Here is a 23,240-nt window from a genome sequence, read left to right on the forward strand (position 1 = left end):
TTTTCACTCTCCTCTTTCACTTTCATCAAGAAGCTCTTTAGTTCCTCTTCACTCTCTGCCATAACGGTGGTGTCATCTGCCTATCTGATGTTATTGATATCTCTCCCAGTGATCTTGATTCCAGCTTCTGCTTCATCCAGTCTGGCATTTTGCATGACGCAATCTGTCTTTAAGTTAGATACGCAAGGTGACAATATACAGCCTTGATGTACTCCTTTTCCAATTTTGAACCAGCCCACTGTTCCATGCCCAGTTCTAACTTTTGCATCTTGACCTGCATACAGATTTCTCAGAAGACAGGTAAGGTGGTCTGGTATTTTCATCTCTTTAAGAATTTTTCAGTTTGTTGTGATCCACACAGTTAAAGGCTTTAATATAGTCAGTGAAGCAGTAGATGTTTTTCTGGAATTCTCTTGCTTTTTCAAAAGTCCAACGGATGTTAGCAATCTGATCTCTGGTTCCTCTGCCTTTTCTAAATCCAGCTTGAACATCTGGAAGTTCTCGGTTCAAGACCAGAAATTCATAAATACATAACTTTTTAGTGTTTTCTAGATTTTCGATTATATTTTTTAGAAGTGAAATTCACCCATTTAAATGACACAAAATACTGATGACCTACTTTATATCAACAAGCATGATAAACTGCAACAATGAGTAAGGCAGTAATTATTGTCTTCTCTTCTCTGAGGCAATCCAGAGCCTTCTTCAGAGGCAGATCTTTACAGTTCCCCCTCTTTTAACTCTGCATAAGCAAGGACACTATTCTGGGGATTTCTGGGTACCTCTAATCACTTCACAGCTTGTACAGGAGTATCTGATCATTAAGGCTTCTTGATGTTATCAAAGATAATATGTTTATCATTTACAAACAATGATAGTAAATTCTTCAGCAATGGTACATTGGCTACTTAGTGATTTAATGAGTCAGCTTACCTAAAGAAGAAATATATTTTAAAACTTAGAGGTAAATGCAATATTCAATGCAATAACTAAAGAAGTTAATTATGTATATTTATAAAACAACATTATATTTCATATATATATATACATATATATATAAACAAACATATAGGGCTTCCCAGGTGGTGCCAGTGGTAAAGATTCCACCTGCCAATGCAGGAGACATAAGATACAAGTACAATCCCTAGGTCAGGAAGATCCCTTAGAGGAGAGCATGGCAGATCACTCTAGTATTCTTGTCTGGAAAATCCCATGGACAGAGAAGCATGGCTGTCTACAGTTAATAGGGTCGGAAAGAGTTGGACACAACTGAAGCAACTGAACAACCACAACAACCTTCTTAGAATACACTGAAGTTTTTCTCTAAACTGACCAAACTTCAGAATAGTGTTTACGTCTCAGTAAAGTGTCTGGGATTTAGTTGGAGTTTAGTGAGTAATAAATGAATAAGTGAACACAAAGTGAGACTGTCATCTCCTAGAAACCACTGACCATATCCAACATTTTTTTTTTTTTTCATTTTCCTTATGATATAAAATCGCTGTCAAGTCTTGTTTTTTCCTTTCCCTGGGACTATACTTACACAAGTTATTCTCTCTCACATTAGGTAACAGCCTTGCTTCATAAATACAATACTGACAGAACTGTACTATTTATAGCCCCTTGGCTTCAGAAGACATTTCCCCTCTCATTAATTTGTTTCCTTTTAGTCCCAAACCTCACTCTTTATATGATGATGTGTAACAGGGACAAATCTTCCCTGGCTTTGCTCATGCTCAGAAGGAAGCTGAGAGCCTGGAAAGCTACACTTCATATACCAAGATGATGCCAGCCAAGTCCTGGCAAGAGAATGATTGAACATTCTCAGATTAATTTCATGGTTATTTGTTCCATCCCAGAATCACATCAGGCACAGGCTTCCAAGTTGAAATTGTATCACTTTGTCCTTGCTGCCCAGGTTAGGGCAATGAAAAATGAGCATATTCCCCACCCTCTAATGATAAATAATGACTTTTCCCTTCACAACTGAGATATATTTTACAGCATCATCACAGAACTCTAATTACCAAACAAAATGATAAGATATATCAGGATACGGGGAGCTTAGATTAAACTCACAAGAATAGGCATTTGCATCTTTGCCATCCTTCAGTGTCACTATAGTAATAGATAAGTGGCAACCAGAATGTGCATAAGAGCATTCCATTAAATATTATTTGAATTGTAAATAACTTAAAATTTTAAGCTACCCCAGTAAAAGACTGTAAGGGAAAGATGCAAACATGTTTGGAGGCCTGGCAAGCAGAGCTGAAGGGAAAAATAATAGAGGGACTAATTTAGCACTAATTTGGTAAAAATAATGCAGCTGTGGGCCCACAAAGACAGGAAGCAAAACATTCATTTTTAAAAATTTGACAGGGCAAATGTGGCTTTCACAAATTTTGATCTGTTATCATCCAGGTGGACTAATATGCTTTCTGCAACGGGGTTATTCTTGTAATCACTTCTTTTTTTTACACTAATAGTTCCTTAACCATAAGTGTGGCTTTCAGCATTCAGAGGTTTTCCTGGTTGTTTTTTCTTTATTTTAGGTTTATATGACTCATTGAACTAGGTACTGAATCAAGACACTGGTTCTAAATTCTTGTTTATTGAGTTTGGCCTAGTCATTCAAGCATCCATAAAAGAGACACAGCAATAATAAGTTGTTGGAGACAACAGGGGAAAAAACATTTAGAAAGAAGGTTGAAGACATGCCATACAGAATAGGATTTAACATTCACTGAGTCAGAGTCACTACCAAGAACCAGATACCAACTAAGTACTGAGGAGTTATATAAAACTTACTGTACCCAATAACTATTCTGCCTGGTTGATAAGAAAAATTAACTAACTTACCAAAAGTCAGACAGTAGGAAAGAGGTAGTACCCAAATACAAACCTATGCAAACTCTTGGCCTTATTATTCTCATTATATCATATAGTCTTATTTGTCATGGTGAAAGCCATTATAGATGATAATAAAAAATGCAGAAATTACAGGCAGATTCAGGTTGGATATTATACACCCAGTACCCCTTAAAATGCCTGGCAAATCAATATCGGAAGGATGAAAGGAAGGAAAGAAGGACAAGGGAAGAAGAGACAGAGGAAAAGAATCATCCTTCCACATTAACTATTTTAGTAAGATCATTAAGTATAAATGAAGTGAAAGTGGTTCAGTCATGTCTGACTCTTTGTGACCCCACGGACGATACAGTCTATGGAATTCTCCAGGCCAGTAAACTGGAGTGGGTAGCCTTTCCCTTCTCCAGGGGATCTTCTGAACCCAGGGATCAAACCAAGGTCTCCCACATTTCAGGCAGATTCTGTACCAGCTGAGCCACAAGGGAAGCCCATTGTATATTACATATAAATAGTTAAAGATATCTTTAAGAAGTAAAATACATGTAAATATAAAATGAGCATGTGTGCCAAAGATTTTATTTAACACATCAAATGAGGGGACAAATAAAGATGTTACAAATGGCACAAAAGGGAACTGAAGGAACCACACATATGCAGACCATAAAGAAGGCTGAAATGAATTTGCTAACAGATGTAAAACATGCTAACGCCCACAGAGCAATAATGAACTGAATTTCCAGTGGGACATAATTTCCATTTCTGTGGACAAGAATCATTTACTATTTGCAATCAGTTCAGTTGCTCAGCCGTGTCCGACTCTTTACAATCCCATGGACTGCAGCAAGCCAGGCTTCCCTATCCATCACCAACTCCCAGAGCTTACTCAAACTCATGTGCATCGAGTTGGTGATGCCATCCAACCATATCCTCTGTCAGCCCCTTCTCCTCCTGCCTCCAATCATTCCCGGCATCAGGGTCTTTTCCAGTGAGTCAGTTCTTCACATCAGGTGGCCAAAGTATTGGAATTTCTGCTTCAGCATCAGTCCTTCGGATGAATATTCAGGACTGATTTCCTTTAGGATGGATTGGTTGGATCTCCTTGTTCAAGGGACTCTCAAGAGTCTTCTCCTACACCACAGTTCAAAAGTGTCAATTCTTCGGTGCTCAGCTTTCTTCATGGTCCAACTCTCACATCCATATGTGACTACTGGAAAAACCATAGCTTTGATTAGATGGACCTTTGTTGGCAAAATAATGCCTCTGCTTCTTAATATGCCGTCTAGGTTGGTCATAACTTTTCTTCCAAGGAGCAAGTGTCTTTTAATTTCATGACTGCAGTCAAAATCTGCAGTGATTTTGGAGCCCCCCAAAATAAAGTCTGTCACTGTTTCCACTATTCTCCCATCTATTTGCCATGAAATGATGGGGACCGGATGCCATGATTTTTATTTTTTGAATGTTGAGTTTTAAGCCAACTTTTTCACTCTCCTCTTTCACTTTCATTAAGAGGCTTTTTAGTTCTTCGCTTTCTACCATAAGGGTGGTGTCATCTGCATATCTGAGGTTATTGATATTTCTCCCAGCAATCTTCATTCCAGCTTGTGCTTCATCCAGTCCAGAATTTCTCAAGATGTACTCTGCAAATAAGTTAAATAAGCAGGGTGACAATATATAGCCTTGATGTACTCCTTTCCCAATTTGCAACCAGTCTATTCCATGTCTAGTTCTGTTGCTTCTTGACCTGCATACAGATTTCTCAGGAGGCAGGTCAGGTGGTGTGGTATTCCCACCTCTTGAACAATTTTCCACAGCTTGCTGTGATCCACACAGTCAAAGGTTTTGGCATAGTCAATAAAGCAGAAGCAGATGTTTTTCTGGAACTCTTTTCTATGATTTAGCAGATGTTGGCAATTTGATCTCTGGTTCCTCTGCCTTTTCTAAATCCAGCTTGAACAACTTGAAAATTCACAGTTCACGTACTGTTGAAGCCTGGCTTGGAGAATTTTAAGCATTACTTTACTAGCGTGTGAGATGAATGCAACTGTACGATAGTTTGAGCACTCTTTGGGATTCCCTTTCTTTGGGATTGGTATGAAAACTGACCTTTTCCAGTCCTGTGGCCACTGCTGAGTTTTCCAAATTTGCTGGCATATTGAGTGCAGCACTTTCACAGCATCATCTTTCAGGATTTGAAATAGCTCAACTGGATTTCCATCACCTCCACTAGTTTTGTTCATAGTGATGCTTCTTAAGGCCCACTTGACTTCACATTCCAGGATGTCTGGCTCTAGGTGAGTGATCACACCATCATGATTATCTGTATCAGGAAGATCTTTTTTGTACAGTTCTTCTGTGTATTGTTGCCACCTCTTCTTAATATCTTCTGCTTCTGTTCAGTCCATACCATTTCCGTCCTTTATTGTGACCATCTTCCCATGAAATGTTCCCTTGGTACTTCTAATTTTCTTAGAGAGAGTTCTAGTCTTTTTTTGTGTTATGCAACACTAAAAGTTATAAAATAGCTTAAAGACAATGAAAGGCAGAGATAATTCAGAAGGATACACAAGACAGGAGACCCCAAAATCTTTTTTTTCCCATTTTAGTCTTTCACAAATTTTCCTGACAAACTACATATAATATATATATACATATACACACACAGACATACACACACACACACACACATAAATCATTGGCCACCTATGTAACAAAAGTGCTTAATGCTACTGTATAAATCCCTTCATAAGGGTAGAAGAGCTTCAATATACCACAAAATAGAATACTTTTCTAAAATCTGAACATGCAGAATTAAGCAGCAAAGAATCATAATGCCAGAGCTGGAACCAGAAGTCTGCCAGCTGTCGTTGCTGGACAGCTATTCTCTCATCTTGTGCATTTTCCCACTGCCAAGGCGAGCTAATAATAGCTCATGTACGCCTCCAGGTTTGCTGGTTGGAGTCTATCGTCCTTAACTCGCTTGTTTTGTTAGGTCTACCTCTTTTTTTTTTCTTACCATCTCTCTTTTTTCCCGCAGAGCTTATATGCTATACAGGTCTATATTTCTAAAACCAGATCTCAGAACAAACGTGAGTCACAGAAATGTGTTTTACAACTAACTTTCAGGAATGTATGTCATCCATAGGTTTAATTATAACAGCATTATTACCTTAGAGTCTGATGCTAATGCCTAAGATTTAGTACAAAAGGATTCTTAACGTTTACTGCCACTGGCTTATAAGTGGTTACCATATAATTTCCTTTGTGAGTGGTGCATTAATCTCCCTATTCACAGATATTTCCCATTCATCAGTGAATACTATATGTTTTGTATATGAACACTATGTGTTGGTTGTTGTTCAGTCACTAAGCTGTGTCCAACTCTGTGACCCCATGGACTGCAGCACACCAGCCTTCCCTGTCCTTCACCATCCCCCAGAATTTGATCAAAGTCATGTCCACTGAGTTGATGATGCCATCCAACCATCTTATCCTCTGTCGCCCCTTTCTCCTCCTGCCCTTAATCTTTCCCAGCATCAGGGTTTTTTTCCAGTAAGTCGGCTCTTTGCATCAGGTGGCCAAAGTTTTGGAGTGGTATATTGTATCATTCAAAACTACTTAGCAATTTATTGTTTAACTATGATTAATAAACATCAGAAAAATATCTCCCCTGGGTTAGGGAAATATTTGATAGAGAACCTGGTTAGATCTGAATTGGCATTCACCTACTTAGTTTTATGTTTGTGCTGTGATGGTCTAGTCCTGCCTCCTACTTCAGATGTGGGAATAGTGTAGGTGTAGAGTATCTCAGAATGGTGAAAAGAATGTCTGTTCATCTGCACCTTACAATACAGTCTAGAGAGAGGCAAACCATGGCCAGTGCATGTCAGCCCAATAATGAAAGTTATGTACGTAATTTAGGGGCTTTTATAGCAGCTGTTAGAGTGCTGCCTATCTAGGATTCTGCTTTGATGACTTTGAAAAGGCACTACCAAACTTTGTGCCAGAAATCACATTAGACTATTGGCAGAATAAAGATTATTCTGTCCTAGAAAATAATAGGAGCACAATACAAAGATGCTCTTGTCTCTATTTCACCACAGTGCTCTCCTCAATACAACAGAAGACTCTAGCTTTTGTTGTTGTTGAAGTGTATTCAGATATTTGGGAGAAAGATACAAGAGTGTTTTAATTATTAATGGTAAATGAAAACAATGGTCCTTTGAAAACTGAACACCTGGATGATAGGGAATAACAGCTACTGTAATATTATTTTATTACCATACAATTTATATCCAGATATGTCCAAAAGGAATTTAAGATGACTGAAAAGTCATTTGGCTAGCATTATATTGAATTAAAATATGACAGAGTCTTCCTTTAAAGAATGTATTTGGAAGAGAGTCATAAACTAGGTAGGTAAAGTACCAAGGGAAGGCAGAGAAGGAAGAGATTACTTTTACACAGAGACAATCCTGGAGGACTTCACACAATTAATCTGAATCTTGAAGGATGAATCCAAAGACAAAAAGGAAGAAAGGCTTTCCTGGATATTTTCAAGTGAAGGATATATTGAGGAAATTACAAGTAGTTAGTTGTATTAAGAACCAAGGATATCTGATGGCAGAATGCAGAGTTGGAATGCAAAGGGGATTGCAAAGCTCCATATCCAAAGAGCATGATTATAAAGGGCACTGAATTTCATGTTAGTTATTTTATAGCTAACCTATCGGTAACAGAGAGACATCGAGATAAGAAAAGCAGTAGAGTATCTATAAGTAACAGAAGTAGTAGTATACTGAAGTATGGTAAAGAAATGACTTCAAGAAGGGAGTAGATAATGGTATCAAAGGCCAGAGAGTGATCAAGATGGGGACTATTGTATTATACTGCTCAACATCTAAAGCCCTCTCTTAATTTGAGGGAAAATCCTTCTTCGTGTGAAAGGTAAAGGGCCATGTGTCCACTAGAGAAGGTAAAGAGCAGCCAGGATTTCTTAAGATAAATGACTCAGGTTCAGATAACTAGATATTCCACTCAGGACTTCCAGTCTCAAGTGAGGATGCAAATGAATAGAGGGCTCGGAATGTACACTCAGTGACTGTGTGTCACTCAGCATTTCAGTGGCTGTGGAAGAGTCCAGTGTTCCCAAGCACTTCGCTGAAGTATGACTTGGCCATACTTTCTGCCATATCTGATCAAAACTTTCTTCCCTCTCCCTAGATCAAAATGATATATACTAACAGAAAGATAATTACAAATAGCATGCATTTGAAAAATATATGATTCATATTTGATTTCTAGTTTAGAAAACACAGAATTTACAATCATAAAAGTCTATGTAGCTATCAAGAACAGGTGATTTCAGGACTCAAGTAAGAATTTAAAGTCAAGATCAGAAATATCATCCTCTGAAATTATCACCAAGAAGCGTGAATACAAAGTAGAAGTGACTAACCATCTGTCAAAGTAGCATGTCTCATGAGGTTTTGATTCATCTATCCCTGACACAGTGACCCTCAGGGGTTGACAGCACAAAACTTACTAAAATAGTATAGCGTGGGCTATGACCACTGTAGACTCTTCTGCCAGGTGCACTTCTCATGGGAATTATAATAATGAAGCACCTCAGGCTTATATCTCACTCTCTTTTGAGATCAGTTACTCCAGTGGACTTCAAAGAGCATAATCAGTCCCTTGCTGAAATGATAAGACAGTTCTAAATCTATAAAGCTGAGGAATGCATTTAGGATGCCTGGTAACCCCATTGCCATTCAGATCCCTGCAAACTCAGTCTGAATCTTTCCACAAACCTCTACTACTCTCTTACCTTCAAAAGGCTACAGAGTCCCTGGATTGCTGGGTGTGGAGAAAACTGCCCCCTGTGAAAATAGTTAAGGTCCTGCTGAGACAGATATGCTTTCTCACAAACTATCACCTCATTTGACAAGGTGACAAAGGAATTTATTTCCTCCACTAAATCTGCTGATTGCAAAATTTAATGTTAATGGAAGCTGTACTTCTGAGAACAGAGCAACCAAAAATCATAATTGAATATTTCAGTAAACCCATGACAGTCATAAGGAAAATAAATAATTTCTGGCATGTTAAACCCAGATCTCTCAGAGTACAAAATGTAGCTTGCTATATTTCTTCAATATTTTTTGGATCAGTGGACAGATTGTGACTGACTCCAGTATGCAGCAAACTACATTTCATAATTTTATCCTGTGACTCATTCTCTCAACAAGATGGTTGCCTCCAGACAAATGAAATGGTTTTGAATTCAAGCAAACAGAAGCTTCACAGCTTCCAAGCAACACCACATTCTGCTGAGCATAAAGCAAACAAATTCCTTTTCTAGGAGTCCGCCAACGAACAGAGGCTGCCTTGAAGGGCATCCTTGGAGGCACTTGAGAAACTGCATGGCCATCTGTTCTGGATGATGCAGAAGAAATTACTGCATGCAAATAAAGGGTCACACTAGACAACTTCCACATTGGCTTCTAATCCTAAATCTGCTATAAAAGACTATGTAGATTACAATCAATGTAAGTGCCATTTAAAATTTCTCTTCTTCAAGATAAATATCTATATCAACTTAGAAGGAAATAAATTATACTTGTCAACCCAATTAAAAGGGGAAGTAATTTGAAAGACAATGCCTAAAACGAGATTCACTTAAGAAGGGAGATAACGAGAATGTTCCTGACATCCAAAGATCTGTTTCCTAGGGAAGAAATGGCAATTCTCCTCAGGAAACACTGGCATTGATGTTTCCTGCTCTTTAAAAATAACATAAATGTGTAGGAGTCTTTTTTCTTTATAAAACTAATGTTTTATTGTTAGATCTCCTTGGAGAAATATAATTTTTTATGATTTTAACTGGCATCTGAATCTATTTTTGGGGCTTAACAAGAGAAGCAACACTACCATCGTGTGGCAAAAGAGATTAAATTTATTTTTTAAAAAGGAAAAGTGCCAGTCAAAGATGAAATTAAAATCCCCAAATAGAAGTTCTAACCCAATGCATATTCATTCCTCTATCATTTGCATAGCATTTGTCTTTTCATTTAAAAATCTGCAACTTATCCAATTTTTTGAAATTAAGGCAAAATTAATATGAAAAGGGAAACTGAGTTAGAATGTCAACAGCAGCTTCCTGTTTCTTTATGCATTATCAGTAAAACAAAATATTTGAAGGCCCGTAAAAGTATCACTGACTTTACTGCAATAATACAGTCATATCAAACAAAGAGCTCTAGAAAGATAAGCAAAGAACAAAGTTTGAACTACCTTGGCAAAACACTGGGGAAGAGTTCCAAGGTCTAAGAGAAGTTAGCATGTTATAACATATTTATTTTGTAATGTCAGAGAAACTACTAGTTGATTATGTTCCACAGGAGAGCCCAGAGGACACTCCCTTCACCAAAGCAATAAGGAGTGTCCCCAAAGGTGGGATGCCAGCGTCAGTGAGAAGCTCAGTGGTAGCTGTTCTCTGTAGACTAGGTTTGAGATTGTAACTATGCTATTGAGTTTGGCTGGGAATGACACTCTACATGGTTAAGGTTCAAGATGTCACTGTATTAGTAAATGATGTTAGTATATACAGTGCTGAGTCCTGCATAGCTAGCATCAAAAGGTAGAGTGAAGTCTCCCACTAACACTGTATAATCTCCTTAAGAAAATGGGCTTTCTGACCTACTGCACAGCCCAGGGAACTATATTCAATATCCTGTGATAAACCATAATGGAAAAGAGTATTAAAAACATATGTAACTGTATATATATTTATAACTGAATCATTGTGCTGTACAGCAGAAATTAACACATTGTAAATAAACTCTACTTAAATAAAACAAATTTTTAAAAATGAAAAAAGAACAAAACCTAACTAAAGCTAGATATTTTATATTACCTTATATTTGAAGTACTTTTTTATCAATTATCCCTGTTGATCCTGGGGCTTCTGTGGTAGTTCATCAGTGAAGAATCCACCTGCAATGCAGAAGATGCAGGTTCAATCCCTGGGGTCGGGAAGATCCCCTGGAGGAGGGCATAGCAACCCACTCCAGCATTCTTACCTGGAGAAGTCCACGGACAGAGAAGCCTGGAGGGCTTCCAAAGGGAGAAGTCCAAAGGGTTGCAGAGTCACACATGACTGAAGCAACTGAGCAAGCACACATGTACACACACACTAGTTGATCCTAACACCACCACCACCGTTATTAATTTCCTCATTTTATTTTTGAGGAAACTAAGACCCAAAGATAAAAGTTCTCCTCTAATTAGTCCACTGAGCCAGAAGGTGAGATCAGCTCACTTGTTTGTCAAGATTCTCTTGACAAACTAAGGAAAAATTGGCCCTTTTCTTCTGCAACTCTGTTTATAGTTGGCAACTAACTTGTTAAGGCTCTTACTGCATTGTATTGTAATCATGTACTTTCTCCCTCACTTGGAAGCAGAATCCGTAAACTTGGTGCTATTCATTCAGAAAATATTATCAAACTCTATCTGCTCAGAATGAATGCTCTGGAGTGGCATTTCAAGTACAGCCTTCTCTGCAGAGCGGTTTTCAAAGTGTGAATCCTGAGGCAGCAGCAGCATCACCTGGGAACACGTAAGATATGTAAATATTGGGACCCTCTCGAGATTCTTTAAGTCAGGTAATCTGGGGATGGGGCCCAGAAACCTGGTTTAAAAAGCCCTCTAGGTGATTCCAACGCACCCTCAAGCTTGAGAGCCACTGCTGTCCAGATCACAAAGGGGTTACAGCTGTGCGCAGCCTCGAGCTGCCTGCAGGATGGAGGCTCTCTTTTTGCCAGCTTCTAGGAGCATAGACCACCCCACTCCAGTACTCTTGCCTGGAAAATCCCACAGACGGAGGAGCCTGGCAGGCTGCAGTCCATGGGGTCGCGAAGAGTCAGACATGACTGAGCGACTTCACTTTCACTTTTCACTTTTATGCATTGGAGAAGGAAATGGCAACCCACTCCAGTGTTCTTGCCTGGAGAATCCCAGGGATGGGGTCGCACAGAGTCGGACACGACTGAAGTGACTTAGCAGTTAGCAGGAGCATAGACAGCTGAGAGTTCTCAGCTGAGTCCTTCTCAGAGCACCACCCACAGAGAAAGAGTGTTCCCTTACCCAAGGTCACACTTAAACAGCACCTCTTCCAGGGAGACTTCCTGAAAAGTATGTTCTCCATATGTCTTGAGGGTCTCTGCTCTGAGCTCCCATAGCACTTATGGCACTTGGCAATAAAGAATTTTTAATGAATATTACCAGTCACAATATAGTTGTCTATTGAAGTGTGTTAATGATCTTCCTCTCTGGGCTGCAAGTTCCTTGAAGGCAGGAACAATACCTCCTTTATACACTACTATTCAGTTCTCAGCACACGATCACACTGATGGTGTGTGTTCAGTCGCTATGTCATGTCTGACTCTTTTTGCAACCCCATGGACTGAAGCCTGCCAAGGCTCCTCTGTTCATGGGACTTCCCAGGCAAGAATACTGGACCAGGTTGCCATTTCCCTCTCCAGGGAATCTTCAAAACCCAGGGATTAAACCCATGCCCCTTACATTGGGAGGCTGATTCTTTACCATTGTGCCACCTGGGACATCTGGGTCTTCAAATACTTTTAAACAACGGACAAACATGCACAGATTCAGATTACAAACTCAGTTTGCACGATGTGCCTAATTTGATCTAAAATATCAGCAGCCAAGATATATATATAATATATATATATTATGTATGTATATATAATATTTCTTTATTATTCTCATACTTTTCAGAGTTGTTGTTTTATTTTTACTGGAAGTTTCCTAAGATTTCTGAATTATCCTCATTCCTTCATAAAAATCCATGTTGCAGAATTTGGTTGGGACATAAGACCTGGTAGGTTATGCATAAATAACTCAAAACTGCCATGCTCATTAGATTGAGGCTGCTTCTAATGTGAAGACTTACTTATCACAAAATGAATTTTTAAATTTTCTGTCATTTCATTTTAACTTTTGAAATTTGGTATCTTTCCCAAAATGATGTGTTCTTCTAATTTTGCATAGCTTTCAGTTCCTCATTGTCCTATTGTTATGATTATCAATAGAAAATATGCATTGTATTTTTAATAACTGAATTTAATGTTAGTGTTTTATAATTACCAGAGACATTTAGAGGACTTAGCTTTACAGTACATAAGGATTTGAGTTTGTGTCCTGACTAGCTCACTTGTCACTTTGGAATACCATATTGAAGTTTCTTTACAAAATTGAGTCTTCAACCCATGAATATGGTATATCTTTTTATACATTTAGTATATACAAATAGTGTACAAATAGTATTTGTAATACAAATAGTGTATTTCAATAAAGTATTCTGTTTTTCTCCAGAGTAATCTTAAACCTTTCTGTTATATTAAAAAAACATTGGGTTGGCTATTACAAATGATATCTTCTTAAACTACACTTTCTACATTAGTTTTTATGGTGTATAAAATTAAAATTGACTGTGATATCAATATTATATATTACAGCCTTGAAAAACTCTCATTAATTTTAATACTTTATCTGTAGGTTCCTTTTGGTTTTTCAAGTAGATGATTACATTGGCTGAAAATAATTGTTTTCTGTGTGTTCCAAGCATTATTCTTTTAACTGACTTATTGAAAAGGTTAGTAACTAGAAAACTATTGAATTAAAGAGATGGTAACAGGAATCTGAATCTTGTTTCTGATTTTTGAGGATATACTCTTAGAAGTGAGGTTTGATGTGAATTTTTTTAAGCTTATCTTTAATTGGAGGATAATTGTTTTACAAAGTTGTGTGAGTTTCTGCCATACACCAACATGAATCAGCCATAAATATACATGTGTCCCCTCCTCTTGACTCTCCCTCCCACTCCCCCATCTCAGCCCTCTAGGCTGTCACAGAGCACCAGGCTGAACTCGCTGCATCACACAGCAAACCCCACTGGCGTTTATTTTCCGTACAGTATGTACGTGGTCATGTTCCTCTCAGTTTGTTCTACCTCTCTTTCCCTGACTATGTCCACAAGTCCATTCTCCATGTCTGCACCTCTACTGCGGCCCTACAAACATGTTCATCATACCATTCTTCTAGATTCCATACATATGCGTTAATATACGATTATCATTTTTCTCTGACTTATTTCACTCTGTATAACAGGCTCTAGACTCACTGGCCTCACTAGAACTGACTCAAATTCATTCCTTTTTATGGCTAACAGTCCTTATGTACCACAACTTCTTTATCCATTCATCTGTCAATGGACATCTAGGTTGCTTCCATGTTCAGGCTATTATAAATAGTACTGCAATGAACACTGGGGGTACACGTGTCATTCCAAGTTATGTTTTTCTCAGGGTATATGCCCAGTTGTGTGACTGCTGGGTCATATGGTAGTTTTATTCCTAGTTTTCAAAGAAATCTCCATACTGTTCTCCATAGTGGCTGATCAATTTACATCCCCACCAACAGGGCAAGAATGTTCCCTTTTTCCACATCCCCTCAAACATTCATTGTTTGTAGATTTCTTTGATGATGGCCATTCTGACCAGTGTGAAGTGATACTTCATTGTAGTTTTGATTTTCATTTCCCTAATAAAAAGCAATGTTGAGATTTGAATTTTTGTAGATGTCTTTATCAGCCTAGGAAGTTCTCTTCTATACTCTGCTTTTTAAGAGTTTTCTAAATATCGAATTAGTGTTACAGTATTCAATTATATACCTTGAGATGATTGTATCATTCTTGTCCCTTAAAGTATTAGAGTTGTTCAGTTCAGTTCAGTCACTCAGTCATGTCCTGCTCTTTGAAACCCCATGGCCAGGCTTCCCTATCCATCACAAACTCCTGGAACTTGCTAAAACTCATGCCCATCAAGTCGGTGATGCCATCCAACCATCTCATCCTCTGTCGTCCCCTTCTTCTCCTGCCTTCAACATTGCCCAGTACCAAGGTCTTTTCCAATGAGTCAGTTCTTTGCATAAGGTGGCCAAAGTATTGGAGTTTCAGCTTCAACATCAGCCCTTCCAATGAATATTCAGGACTGATTTCCTTTAGGATTGACTGATTTGATCTACTTGCAGGCCAACGGCCTCTCAAGAGTCTTCTCCAACACCACAGATAGAAAGCATAGTTCTTTGGCACTCAACTTTCTTTATGGTCTAACTCTCACATCCATACATGACTTCTTGAAAAATCACAGCTTTGACTAGATGGATTTTTGTCAGCAAAGTAATGTCTCTGCTTTTTAATATGCTGTCTATAATTAGAGTGTAACATATTGATTTTTTTCTAAATTGGAACCAATGCTTTATTCCTAGAATAAATCTAATTTCATAATAATGCATTAGCTTTTAATGAATTATATTCACTAATATTTATGTTTATGTGTTTCTGTGTGAAATAATAGGTCTATAATTTTTTTTCTCATTTTGCTTTGTTATCAAGGCCTTATAAAAGGAGTTAAAAACTGTCAATATTTTCCAGTAGAATGGTATATTTGTCAATTCTCTTGTAGTAACTGTCTTCATGTATATTTAAAATGAGATATTAGATGCATGCAAGTTTAGAATTTAATATTTTCATAATGGTAAATTTTTATCAAGGCATATTGTTTATTTTTCCCTACTAAGACTGTCATAAACTCCATCTTGTCTGATATTTAAGTAGTAGCCAGTTTATATGAAAGCTTTTTGGTGTGGCATCAACACAGAATACATATGAAATTCCAAAGTAAAGAGTACTCAAGTGTAGATTTTCATATGATGGGTCTGACAACAGGTTCATGTATTTTAAAAATCTTACTCACAATAAAGGTCAAATATGTCAAAAGTAACCAATAGGTGGGATTTAATGAGGACAATTTTGAAGTTATTCATTTTACTGCTAAGAGTCAACCCTCCCACTATCACCATGGGCAGAAACAGAAAAACAATGTTAAAAACAATTTTCCACATATCTTTCACATTCCTACATATCTAGGCATTCATAGTCCATTTTTTTCCAGGATTATTTTTTCATGAATGTTTGCAAGGGTTTCTGGCAGGATAGAAATAGTGACTCACTCTGGAGCATTATTCATTATTTACATTAATGTATAATAAAAATAAAGGCATCTCTTCTCTGGGAGATACTGCAAGGTAATAAAGAGCTGTCTCCCTATTCTTCCCCAGAGAGATGTGTTCATAGTCCAGAGTAATAAAGGCAACCTCCAGCAAGGAGAATGGATATCAGTCCCTTATAAGTCCCTTAGCAGTCCCTTATAAGATTGGAGGTATTCTAAGACCAGTACTCCTCAGCTTTGACATAGATGCACTATGGGTAGAGAATTCTCCTAGATCTACTTTCAGATCACTTTCTGAGACTTGGGGTGGGGGAGAGAAACTGATGTGAACATGGAGCTCGTGCTGCCTAAGTGAAGTGAAGTCGCTCAGTCGTTTCCGACTCTTTGCAACCCCGTGGACTATAGCCTGCCAGGCTTCTCCATCCATGGGATTCTCCAGGCAAGAATACTGGAGTGGGTTGCCATTTCCTTCTCCAGGGGATCTTCCCGACCCAGGGATCGAACCCAGGTCTCCCGCATTGCAGGCAGATGCTTTACCCTCTGAGCCACTACTGTGCTGTAAATAATAAATTCTAAATCTATGAGGACTTATTGTCTCCTGATCAGCCAAAACTACTAAAGACAAGCTGGCAAGTCTCTATGCTTCTGTTTCAGAACTGCTTGAGAGGAACTTCATGGCTGATAAAGGAGCCTGCAGAAGCTTCAGTAACCTGTCTCTTACAAAGGTACTTGAATCCAGGAATCAGAAGTGAAATTCATGGTTAGAATGTCTGTATGGCATCATTTTTTAAAGGCCCCTAGCAAGAGAGCTTATTCCTAGGATAAAATGACCCTAAGAGAAAGGAAATGTGGAAAGTACTGTCAGGGGCACATTTAAAAGGGCATTATCTGAAGAAGCACTGCCCACTTAGAAAGCTATAGTTAATGGACAAAACAAGCAAGTTTCCAGAGAAACCATGAGAGGGTCCCACAAGAGAAACACTCTGGTCTTAATATCAGTCAAGCCTAAAGAACCAACTTATGAAAAAATCAAATAAAAATTGTAAACTCCATAAATCCTGATCAATAGAAACAGTATATTGAGTTAAACTAGCATTTAGTTCACATTTGCTTACTATAACTTTTCCTAATCTTTTTTTTAACTCATTTGAAATTTTTTGTCTTTTACCTAATTGAATCCATTTACATTTATTGTTGTGTAATTTTTTATGTTTCCATGTGAGAAATATTTCTTCTTTCTTACATTCCTTTGAATTGACTGGTTTCTTCAATTTTGAATTTTTACTTATTCTACTTTTCCTGTTTTGAAGTTAATCACTCCACTGTATTCATTTTAATAGGAAATTTAGAAATTTTAACATCAAAATCTAGAATTTAAAGAGAAAGCATATAAGTTTAAAACCTTAACTAAAGTCATTATCTTCTGACTTCCATTCTATTGTCCAGAAGTTTAGTCTTTTTTAAATATTCTGTGATTTTACCTTTTTATAACCTTAGACATTAGTACATTTACTCACATTTATCATTTTCTTCTCTCACCATTTCAAACCTCCTTTTCATTATTTTTCTTATAACTGAGATATGTCTTTTAAAGGCACTTTAATGAGAGCCTGATAAGAGTCAGTCTTCTCTCTTGCAAGTGTGTGCTTTTTCTGTATAACTGAAAATTTCATTATGACAATTATTTTCTCTACAATTTTTAAAGATTTTATTCCACTGCCTTGCGGCTTCCCTTGCTGCAACTGAGAAGTAAGTTGTCAAGCCAGCAACCGTTCCTTTGTAAGTAATCAATCAATCATTTTCTCTTTTGCTGCTTTAAAGATTTTTCTTTTGTTTTAAAAAATGAGGACTCTGATTAGATATAATTAGACTTTCTTAATTTACTCACCATATTTCTTGATTTCTCATTGTGTGTGTGTGCTCAGTCACTCAGTCGTGTTCACTGTCCATGGGATTATCCCAGCAAGAATAACTGGAGTGGCATATACATGGAATTAAAAAAGACACTAATGATGATCCTATATGCAAGGCAGCAAAAGAGACACAGACATAAAGAACAAACTTTTGGACTATGTAGGAGAAGATGAGGGTGGGATGATTTGAGAGGATAGCATGGAAACATGTAGATGATCATATGTAAAACAGATGACCAGTGCAAGTTCGATGCATGAAGCAGGGCACTCAAAAGCCAGTGCTCTGGGACAATCCAGAGGGATGGAGTGAGGAGGCAGGTGGGAGGGGGTTTCAGGATGGGGGGATACATGCACCCGTGGGTGATTCATGTTGACATATGTCAAAAACCACAACACTGTGAAGTAATTATCCTTCAATTCAAGTAAATTAATTAATTTAAAAAAAAAAAGAATACTGGAGTGGGTTCCAGGGGATCTTCCCAACCCAAGGATGGAATCTGTATCTCTTGTGTCTGCTGCATTGGCAGGTGAATTCTTTACCACGGTGCCACCTGGGAAGGCCTAATTTCTCTTTACTATTTACCAATTCTTAGTCGCTTTTTGTTTCCCAGTCTTTAATTTCTTCAGATCTGTCTTCTAGTCTTCTAAGCTATTAACTTATACACTGCATTTCTAATACCAAATATCAAATTCTCTATTAAAAGAAGTTTTCTGTACTTTTTAAAAAATATGACTGATAATTTTTACAGTTTCTTGTTTTGTAAGTTCAGAAATATTTGTTTCATTTATAGTTGAAGACTATTTGGGCAGATATGTAAGTCTAGAATCACAATATTCCAGTAATGCATGTTATGGTGAGATCCGTGGCCAGATTGATATAACTGTCCTTGAATAACAACCTCTTTGCTATATGCACAAAATATTTTCTTTATCATTCATACACACTGTGTGGAAAAATACATAGACTTTTTCACTAAAAATGTGTAAGACAGTAAGAGAAAATTATATCAACACATTATGGGGGTTATGATTTACGTAGAAGTAAATGGCTATAGTCCAAACGGTCGCAAGAGTCAGACATGACTTAGCGACTAGAGAAAAAGAAAGAGAGAAATATATGACAAAAACCGCAAAAGATCAGAGGCGGAATGGAAGCATACTGTTGTAAAGTTTTTACACTATTTATAAAGTTGCTTAATATTAATAGAAGGAGAACTGTGATAAATTAAAGATGTATATTTTAAACTCTAGAGCAACTAAAGAAAATGTATAACTAATAAGGTACAAAATAGTTTATTAAAATACACAATCTAAATAAAGACAGAAATGAGGAAAGAGAACAAACAGCAGATCCCACAAGTAGGAATAAAAAACAGAAAGAAGACTTAAATCCAAACATATAAAAAATTACATTAAATATAAAGAGTCTAAACATGCCAATTAGAATACAGGGAATTTTCTGTGACAATTTCTCTTGGGATATGGTATGAGTTTTTAAATTTATTGATTCAAATCTTTTCATTTTAAAACATTTCTTGAACTATATTTTGCAGTCTTTTAAGTTTTGTTCTTCAGTCAAAACAATTATGAGTAACTGGAATCTCCTTTGTCTCCCTTCCATGCATGTAAATATCTCTTCAATCCTATACTATTTTGCTATGGTTGCTGTAACACATTATCAAAAACTAAGTGGTTTAAAACAACACACACTTGTTCTCTTACAGTTCAAGAGGTCAGAAATCTGAAATGTGTTTCACTAGGCCAAAAAAGTGGGTATAGTTGTTCTCCCACTGGAAATTCTAAGAGATAGTCTGTTTTCTTGTCTTTTCCAGTTTCTAGACCTGTATTTCTTGCATTCTTTGGGCCATAGTCTCGTCTTCCACCTTCAAACTCAACAATATAGCATCTTTAAATCCATCTCCACTTTGTTGTTACATCACCTTTTCCTTTTCTGTCTCTGTAGGCACATCTCTCTCTGTCTTCCTCCTAGAAGAGCGTTTGTGACTACATTTAGGGAGCATCAGTACTCTTGCCTGGAAAATCCCATGGACGGAGGAGCCTGGTAGGCTGCAGTCCATGGAGTCGCTAAGAGTCGGGCACGGCTGAGCAACTTCACTTTCACTTTTCATTTCATGCACTGGAGAAGGAAATGGCAACCCACTCCAGTATTCTTCCCTGGAGAATCCCAGGGACAGGGGAACCTGGTGGGCTGCCATCTATGGAATCACACAGAGTCAGACACGACTGAAGCGACTTAGCAGCAGCAGGATAATTTCCCCATCTCAAGATACCTAATGACATTTGCCAAGTTACTTTTGTCATATAAGTAACATTCACAGGCTCCAGGGATGAGGAACTGAGTATCTTTGGGGCTGTTACTCAATTTACCATAAATTTAATACTTGTTAATTTCCAATTTATTTTCATGCTTCTCCCACTCTTACTGTTTTTTCAACAGTAAAAACAGTTGAATTTGTTATAATTCACATGTGATCTTCATTTCAGGGATCATTTTATTTCTTCTTAAGATCTATGCTCATGGATTTTTTTAAAAATTGCTATATAATATTTGAAGCCTTCAAAAAACAATATGATGACTCTGAAATGTTTGAAAACTCTTCATTCCTCATCCAATCAAAAGTCAGAGCCTAATTTCCCTTCCTTTTGAGTTCGTATTGGACTTGCTGACTCACTTCTAACAAATAGAATGTGGAAGAAGGGATAAAAGGTAGCGCTCAAGGTTAGGTCCTAAAAAGTATTGCTGCTTTTGCCTTGGTGGTCTTTGAATTACTCAGCATGAGGGGAACCAACCATTATGTTGTTAGGACAGTCAAGCAACCTTTAAGGAAGATCACATTGGGGGAAATTGAGGTCTCCAATGAAAAACCAGCAACAATTTTCCAGCCATTTTAATGCGTTACCTTGAAACTTGATTTTCTAGCTCCATATAAGATTTTAAATGCCTATATCCCTAGCTGACAACTTGACTGCAACTTCATGAGAAACTTCAAGCTAGCTAAGCTGTTCATGAATACCCAACTCACAGAAACTGTGAGGATAATAAATATTATTTATATTACTAAGTTTCAAAATAATTTGTCATGCAGCAAAAGATAATTAATACATTTAACATAAATTAGTAAATAGAATAAAATGGACTTCCATGAAGTAACCACCAAATTAAAACCAGAATATTGCCAAAGTCTTACATCAGAGGTATGGTGATCCTGTCTCTTCCAGTCTGCTTTGTCTCCTGATTATTTTCTTAAAATACAGCATATCTGTATGATTCCTTTTTTAACTCTATTCATGTGATTCCCCTCTCTGCTAGTTTGAATCCAAGAAAGGTTATGCTGTCAGTCCAACCATCTCACTCCTCTTATTTAAAAGGGATTGTTAATGTTTCTCTTCAGATTATAATGCCAATTTTGGAAAATAGTAACCTAATTTTTTCTTTTTTTTTAAATTTCCTTGCTCTTCAAAAGCCCAATTTTCAGAGCTCTTATATAAGAAACATGCACCAAGGAATATGTATGTTAGTTTCTCAATTGTTTTTAATAGTCCTAAAATTTCATCCATATATTAAGGAAAAGCTTTAAACATAGCAATCCTGGACCATGACATTCTCTAGCTTCCCTTCGTTCCATTTAATTGCAGACCTATGCTTACTATTGCATGCCCTTTCAAGGAAGGCCATCATAAAGAACAGTAAGTGGAGAAACACTGTTGTACTTCTTTTAAAGTTGCTTTCAATTTAACTTTCTATTAGGCTACTTATGTTCCTGCTGCTGCTGCTGCTAAGTCACTTCAGTCATGTCCAACTCTGTGCAACCCCATGGACGGCAGCCCATAAGGCTCCCCCGTCTCTGGGATTCTCCAGGCAAGAACACTGGAGTGGGTTGCCATTTCCTTCTCCAATGCATGAAAGTGAAAAGTGAAAGTGAAGTCACTCAGTCATGTCCGACTCTTCGTGACCCCATGGACTGCAGCCTACGAGGCTCCTCCATCCACAGGATTTTCCAGGCAAGAGTACTGGAGTGGGGCACCATCGCCTTCTCTGACTTATGTTCCTACTTACCCCCCAAAAAGCTTTATTGATCAATCTATATTAGGATTCAAGGCCAAGGAGGGCAAAATGGTTTAATGATGAAACAGTATATAATTGCTAACTGGTAAATGAGAATTTTTTGGTTCAGAGTTTATAACAATGGGATCCATGTGCATATATTTGGTGTATTACTTTAACACCAAGCAGAAAGGATGGTTTAATATTAGATATAATAGGAAAAAAAGATGGAAGAATTGAGTCTTCACAGGAGAGAAATTAAATAAAACATTCCTTCTATAAACTAGTTTTCCAGAATAGTGTTACTCACAATGATGCATACCCTTTTCTCAGGTGACACTTTTTATAGTAAGAACAATATGAAACTTCAGTTCTAAATCTATGTAACATACTTCTTGGTCCTCTTTATCCCTTTTGAGATTCTCAAATAAAATGCATAACAGCAGTCCTGACATTTAGGTATCATCTACACAACACTTTAGGTAAGTCTTTCCATTTAATGTCTTTTCATCTTGTGCCCTATTTTGGAGGAGAGAGGATAGGAGAAGAAAAAAAGATACTTCAAAGGTACAACACTGAGAAGAACCAGTGTCTTAGTGGTAATATTTCCAAGTTGCAAACAGCTACTTTATGTTAGCGAAAGTGAAAGTCACTCAGTTTTATCCCATTCTTTGCAACCCCGTGGAATTCTCCAGGCCAGAATACTTGAGTGGGTAGCTGTTCCCTTCTCCAAGGGATCTTCCCAACCCAGGGATCAAACCCAGGTGTCCCACATTGCAGGTGGATTCTCTACCAGCTGAGCCAACAGGGAAGCCCAAGAATACTGGAGTGGGTAATCTGTCCCTTCTCCATTGGATTTTCCTGACCGAGGAAGCAAACCAGGGTCTCCTGAATTGCAAGCAGATTCTTTATCAGCTGAGCTACCAGGGAAGCCCTAGTAATGGCCCCAAAATACTTTTTTATTGTTGAATTTTCTTTAATTTATACATTTATTTTCTAGTTTTATATATTTTATATTTTCTATAAAGAGTACATACTTTCACTTCCATTTAAATATTAAGTTGGTACAAAAGTAATTGCAGACTTGCAATTGCTAAAATTTGTCATTTGATATTAGAATGCATTCTTAAATAAATGTTGTTACATTATACATCATTTTAATGTGCATTTCTCACTTTATGTTTTTTGCTAATGACTTCTTATTTGCTGTTTCTTTTATATTCATTTTACACTGGGGAAATAATGTTAGACAAAAAGAAAATTCAAGGGATTTTCTTATTCAAGTTCAAAATGGGTCATAAA

At 37.4% G+C, this 23,240-nt stretch overlaps 1 long non-coding RNA gene across 1 annotated transcript; it reads right to left on the reverse strand.

Annotated features, from left to right (window-relative positions):
* Nucleotides 1-3,247: 3,247 nt before the first annotated feature.
* LOC122436839 lies at nt 3,248-22,869 on the reverse strand. Its single transcript, XR_006268140.1, has 3 exons — nt 22,763-22,869; nt 10,567-10,569; nt 3,248-3,260 (listed from the first exon to the last, which is right to left on the reverse strand). It is a non-coding gene; the product is annotated as an uncharacterized LOC122436839 (long non-coding RNA).
* Nucleotides 22,870-23,240: the final 371 nt, after the last annotated feature.

This window comes from Cervus canadensis, chromosome 2, assembly GCF_019320065.1.
Source record: "Cervus canadensis isolate Bull #8, Minnesota chromosome 2, ASM1932006v1, whole genome shotgun sequence".
Classification (NCBI taxonomy): domain Eukaryota; kingdom Metazoa; phylum Chordata; class Mammalia; order Artiodactyla; family Cervidae; genus Cervus; species Cervus canadensis.